Source organism: Oncorhynchus kisutch, linkage group LG14 (genome assembly GCF_002021735.2).
Source record: "Oncorhynchus kisutch isolate 150728-3 linkage group LG14, Okis_V2, whole genome shotgun sequence".
Lineage (NCBI taxonomy): Eukaryota > Metazoa > Chordata > Actinopteri > Salmoniformes > Salmonidae > Oncorhynchus > Oncorhynchus kisutch.
Genome location: NC_034187.2, coordinates 36,697,125 through 36,704,250, shown reverse-complemented (window position 1 = coordinate 36,704,250; position 7,126 = coordinate 36,697,125).

Sequence of the window (7,126 nt, the reverse complement as noted above, 5' to 3'; positions counted from 1 at the left end):
ACACTGGTATGTTGAGAACATTGGGCTGGAGAGAGAACTTTTCAACCTGTCTCAGCTAACGTTAAAGCGGGGTGGGAAATACTCAGTAGGGTCTCTACCAAATATGGTTAGTTTTGGAGGGGGACTGTGTCGCACGACCTGCTGCGGCACCTTCACTCTGTACCGCATAATGCAATACACTGTAATAGACTGTACGTGGGATACTTACCGTATTGTATTCCAACTATTTTCTTAAACCCACCTTGGTCGCAATCTCTCCAAAGGATCGCCTCTTGGATTTGGGTTTTGGACTGATTCGTGGATCATAGCCCATCTCTCCAAATTGTCATTTGTGAGAAAAAACATGTGGTTATTACTTGGCCTTTGTCTTGTTATAAACTTAAATGTTTAGCATTCCACTTCCAAACATAAAAAGCGCTCTTAACCATGAAAATGCAGTAAATATGCAGCAGTACTCATTGGACCAGCACTCCATATATTATGTAAATAAGGTATTTCTGTTTTTTATTTGTAATAAATTTGCAGAAATGTCTGAAAACCTTTTTTTTTTTTTCGCTTTGTCATTATGGGGTATTATGTGTAGATTGATAAGGAAAACATTTTTTTAAATCCATTTTAGAATAAGGCTGTAACATAACAAAATGTGGGAAAAGTCAAGGGGTCTGAATACTTTCCGAATGCACTGTAATCTGTGCCCAGTAGTCCTTTTTTGGCATTTATCTCAGAATGACAGATTATTGAGCTCAAGCTGTAGTTCAACCTCTCATTGCCAACTGTTGGAAGATCGATAAAGCGAGATGGGGATACAGGGTTTCGCATTACAGTGGTGATCTTTGACCTTACAAGAGAAACATAAAGTACATAAATATTCAGACGCTTTGCCATGATACTTGAAATTGAGATCAGGTGCATCCTATCACTCTTGACATGTTTCTACAACTTAATTGGAGTATCTCTGTGATCAATTAAATTGATTGGACATGAGCAATTGGGGGAGAAGGGCCTTGGTCAGGGAGGTGACCAAGAATCCGATGGTAACGCTGACAGAGCTCCAGAGTTCCTCTGTGGAAATGGGAGAACATTCCAGAAGGACCACCATCTCTGCAGCACTCCACTAATCATGCCTTTATGGTAGAGTAGCCAGACAGAAGCCAGTTCTCTGTAAAAGGCACAGGACAGCCCGCTTGGAGTTTGCCAAAAGGCATCTAAAGGACTTTCAGACCATGAGAAACAAGATTCTCTAGTCTGATGAAACAAAGATTGAACTCTTTGGCCTGAATGCCAAGCACCACATTTGGAGGAAACCTGGAACCATTCCTACGGTGAAGCATGGTGGTGGCAGCATCATGCTGTGGGGATGTTTTTCAGCGGCAGGGACTGGGAGACTAGTCAGGATCGAGGGAAAGATGAATGGAGCAAAGTACAGAGAGATCTTTGATGAAAACCTGCTCCAGATTGGTCAGGACCTCAGACTGAGGCGAAGGTTCACCTTCCAACAGGACAACGACCCTAAGCACAACGCCAAGACAACGCAAGAGTGGCTTTAGGACAAGTCTCTGAATGTCATTGAGTGGCCCAGCCAGAGCCCGGACTTGAACCCCATCGAACATCTCTGGAGAGACCTGAAAATAGCTGTGCAGCGACGCTCCCCATCCAACCTGACAGAGCTTGTGAGGATCTGCAGAAAAGAATGTGAGAAACTCCCCAAATACAGGTGTGCCAAGCTTGTAGCGTCATACCCAAGAAGACTCAAGGCTGTAATCACTGCCTAAGGTGCTTCAACAAAGTACTGAGGAAAGGGTCATGAATACTTATGTCAATGTATATTTCAGTTGTTTATTTTTAATACATTTGCAAACATTACAAAAAATCTATATTTTTGTTACTATCTTGTTACTTACAACCTCATGCTAATCACATTAGCCTACATTAGCTCAACCTTCCCGCAGGGGACCCTAGGAAAGACAAATGCACAAAGACTGACTCATCTGTGTCGAAAACTCTTCCATCTCCACTTACTAAGGAGGATTATTAAATATTAAGCAATGAGGACAAGTGGTTCAATGACCGAATAATTGCCAGGTACAATTATCTTTTGAAGCCACACCTTAGGTAAAAATGTGTGTTAATGTCACCTGTGTCTTTTGCGAGTCGGGAATTACAGAGTCTGCTTTGTGACGGCAAAGTGGTTATGCCAAATGTACCTGGAACGGTGCACAATTGGTGGCGTGTTGATCATGTGATAGCGCCTGTGAAATTAAAGTCACATGGGACAGTTATAGCTGTGCAACATCTACTGTAGTTAGTAGAACTAAATGTATTACATTAAATCTTACACTTATCGATTCCTTATGCCAATATGAAATAAAATTAAAGGATAGACAACTTCCACTTCAGAAATACCTGGCATTGCAGTATCTGGCAAGATTTGTGGTGGATGTGACACTAAACTATGAATTTTCTCATCCATTTTAGAAAACAGTCAGACGGTAGTAGTTGTGGTGTTTATGTGTGGTTATTCTCTGAAGCAGCCTTCTTAGAGGGCCATGTGAAAACGCTTTGTAAAAATGGCATGCGAGAGTATGTTTCACTGTGTATCAGTTATCAGAGAGAAAATGACAAACACATGTAAAACTGAGCAGAAAATGCCTTTATTGACCTTTTGATAATCAGCAAGTCTCCGTATTATGTATCGTCTTCCAATCTCGTCTCTATTATTGGGTTTGAAAACATGCTTAATAGAACTCAACAGTATCCTGCTAACTCATAGAGGCCTATAACCTGCAATGAATGTCCTCCATTGTTGTTCTGAAAGCTTGATTATTAACTAGATAATAAGCCTTGCCAGTGTACTGCTAACCTTGATAGATAAGAAGCCGATATCCATTGCTGTTCAGAAAGTGTGATTATACTGTGTCCTAATAGACTGGTTAATATTCATTACATTTAACTTGAAAATTATTCAGATTTTTGTTTTGATTTTTTTTTTTAAAGTGTGGCTTTTGTGTTTTTTTGTTGTTGTTGTTGAGTATGTGTTGATTTCAGCAACATGTATAGTACCAGTCCATTTACAGCTGTGTTGCTGGATATGTACGACATAGCCCAACATAGTCCCCCACCAAAACTACACATATTTGGTTAGTAGAGACCCTAATGAATATTTCCCACCCCACTTTAGCTGAGAAAGGTAAGCCCATATACATCCATTGTAAGGGAAAGGGAAATGGGGATACCTAGTCAGTTGTACAACTGAATGCCTTCAACTGAAATGTGTCTTCTGCATTTTAACCCAACCCCTCTGAATCAGATGCGGGGGGCTGCCATAATCGACATCCACGTCTTCGGCGCCCGGGGAACAGCACAGTCTATTACAGTGTATTGCATTAGGAGCTATAGAGGGGGCAGAGTGAAAAGCCAGCAGCAGGCCACGTGACACAGTTCACCTCCAAAACTAAACATATTTTCTTAGTAGAGACCCTACTGAGTATTTCCCACCCCACTTTAGCTGAGACGGGTAGAAAAGTTCTCTCTACAAGCCAATAAGTATCCCATATACCTTGTATTGAATTGCAGTGATTGGAGTGGGTGGAGTAAGGAGTCACCAGAACTTTTTAGTTAAGATTCACTGTGCAAAAATCGCTCCAGCTTTTCCTGGTTGCTAAAATTCGAAATAATTAGCCTCATTTCAGTTTATGTGACAAAATATGCAGGTGTAGTGTGGAGAGTCATTGCACCATGTAAATCGCTGTGAAATATATTTTCCATAACCAAAAATATAGTATTTTCAGCTGTTTGAAGTTGGTGTACTTAGAACCGATCTACAGCTTCTTAGGCATGCTTTCAATGACATATCAATAAATCCTATTTCTATGTGAATTTGTTCAGGCAGCCCAAAAGGTTTACATATTGCAGCTTTTAACCAGTTGCACAGCAGAAGATACCCATTTAAGTTTAGCAGACTATTGAATAAGTACGATAATATACATTTGCATTTTATAAAACGTCTATATCTTTAAACATAGCCTACACAATAGCTTTCAACATACTATTACTTGTGTAATGTTTAAAATAAATGCTGGTATAAATAATACAACATAAAAAATGTAATTCATCAAATTATCCAGTAACTTCTTCAAAGGTGGTTGCAATGCTGTGAAAAACAGTTGTACTGCACGAGTGCAAAACAAATTGATATTCACAAAGTTTAGCATGTCTTTGCAGGTGGAGTCTTATAAAGAAAATATTCTTGGATTGTACTGCTAGCATAATATCCTGCTGCTAGGAGAACAGTTCAATTGTAAAAAAAAATCTTTGGTAATACTGCCTGGGGATTCCCAATCAGACGCTTCCCTGTCTGTGCTGTCCAAACTAGTTTCGCATAGCTTTTTAGAGGTGGTTTGGGGCCATCATGCAGTCATGGTGTGTAGGTACAAATAAGGTGAGGTCAAGCATCAGAGATGTGTGGGCATTTCGCAGGTGAAATTTCATATTCATATTTTTTTGTGTTCTCCAGAGAAAAACACTTTCTTTACTGCATGAATAAATGGTTTAGGTCAATAGTTCCTTTTTCCTTGAAACATCATCGGAGTTGCACACCAAATCCCAGTCATGACTATAGCTCAGCATTCAACACCATAGTAACCTCCAAGCTTATCATTAAGCTCGAGGCCCTGGGTCTGAACCTCGCCCTGTGCAACTGGGTCCTGGACATCCTGACGGGCCTCCCCCAGGTGGTGAAGGTAGAAAACAACACCTCCACTTCGCTGATCCTCAACACTGGGGCCCCACAAGGGTGTGTGCTTAGCCCCCTCCTGTACTCCCTGTTCACTCATGACTGCATGGTTAAGCACACCTCCAACTCAATCATCAAGTTTGCAGACGACACAACAGTAGTCAGCTTGATTACCAACAACGATGAGACAGCCTACAGGAAAGAGGTGAGTGCTCTGGGAGTGTGGTGCCAGGAAAATAACCTCTCACTCAATGTCAACAAAACAAAGGAGATGATCGTGGACTTGAGGAAACAGCAGAGGGAGCACCCCCCTTTCCACATCTACAGGACCGCATTGGAGAAGGTGGAAAGCTTCAAGTTCCTCGGCGTACACATCACTGACAAACTGAAATGGTCCACCCACACAGACAGTGTGGTGAAGAAGGTGCAACAGTGCCTCTTCAAACTCAGGAGGCAGAAGAAATCTGGCTTGTTACCTAAAGCCCACAAACTTTTACAGATGCACAATTGAGAGCATCCTGTCGGGCTGTATCACAGCCTGGTACGGCAACTGCACCGCCCGCAACTGCAGGGGTCTCCAGAGGGTGGTGCGGTCTGCCCAACGCATCACCGGGGGCAAACTACCTGCCCTCCAGGACACCTACAGCATCTGATGTCACAGGAAGGTCACAAAGATCATCAAGGACAACAACCACCCCGAGCCACTGCCTGTTCACCCTGCTATCATCCAGAAGTCGAGGTCAGTACAGGTTCATCAAATCTGGGACTGAGAGACTGAAAAACAGCTTCTATCTCAAGGCCATCAGACTGTTAAATAGCCATCACTAGCACATTAGAGGCTGCTGCCTATATACATAGACTTGAACTCACTGGCCACTTTGGAACACTGGAACACTAGTCAATGGAACACTAGTCACTTTAATAATGTTTACATATCTTGCATTACTCATCTCATATGTATATATTGTATTCTATACTATTCTACTGTATCTCAGTCTATGCCGCTATCTGTTATCAAGGTAAGACCCAAGTGCAGACTGAAGTAACAATGTTTATTGTTACAGGGGCAGGCAAATGACAGGTCAAAGCAGGAAGGGGTCGATAATCCAGATTGGAGCAAAGGTACAGGACGTCAGGCAGGCTCAGGCAGAGTTCAGTAATCCAGAGGTGGTATCACGTTCTGACCTTAGTTCTTTTGTTATGTCTTTGTTTTAGTATGGTCAGGGCGTGAGTTGGGTGGGTTGTCTATGTTCCTTTTTCTATGTTTTGGGATTTCTGTGTTTGGCCTGGTATGGTTCTCAATAAGAGGCAGCTGTCAATTGTTGTCCCTGATTGAGAACCATACTTAGGTAGCCTGGTTTCACTTTTGAGTTGTGGGGGATTCTTTTCCGTGTTTGTGCCACACGGGACTGTTTCGTTTGTTTCGATTTTCGTTTGTTCTTTCACTTTGTTATTTTGTATTTTGTAGTGTTCAGTTTTACATATTAAAATGGACACTTACCACTCTGCAAATTGGTCCGATATCACTTACTCCTCGTCGGAAGAAGAAGACGAGCATTACAGAATCACCCACCAACCAAGGACCAAGCAGATTGGTAACGGGCTGCAGCAGCGATCTCTGGACTCCTGGACATGGGAGGAGATTCTGGATGGCAAGGGACCCTGGGCATAGGCTGGAGAGTATCGCCGCCCAAAGGCAGAGCTAGAGGCAGCGAAAGCCGAGAGGTGGGGCTTTGAGGAGGCAGCACGGCAGCGCGGTTGGAAGCCCGAGAGGCAGCCCCAAAAATGTCTTGGGGGGGACACACAGGGAGTGTGGCCAAGTCAGGTAGGACACTTGAGCCAACTCCCTGTGCTTACCGTGGAGAGAGAGGGACCAGGCAGGCACCGTGTTATGCCGTGAGGCGCATGGTGTCCCCGGGGCGCAGGCATAGCCCGGTGCGTTACATAGCAGCGCCTCGTATCGGCCGGGCTAGGGTGGGCATCGAGCCAGGTGCCATGAAGCCGGCTCAGCGCATCTGGTCTCCAGTGCGTCTCCTCGGGCCGGGGTACATGGCACCAGCCCTACGCATGGTGTCCCCGGTTCGCCAGCACAGCCCAGTGCGGGCTATTCCACCTCCCGGACAGGGCCAAACAGGAAGGATATAACCCCACCCACTTTGCCAAAGCACAGCCCCCACACCACTAGAGGGATATCTTCAACCACCAACTTACCATCCTGAGACAAGGCCGAGTATAGCCCACAAAGATCTCCGCCACGGCACAACCCAAGGGGGGGCGCCAACCCAGACAGGAAGATCACATCAGTGACTCAACCCACTCAGGTGACGCACCCCTCCCAGGGACGGTATGAAAGAGCCCCAGTAAGCCAGTGACTCAGCTCCTGTAATAGGGTTA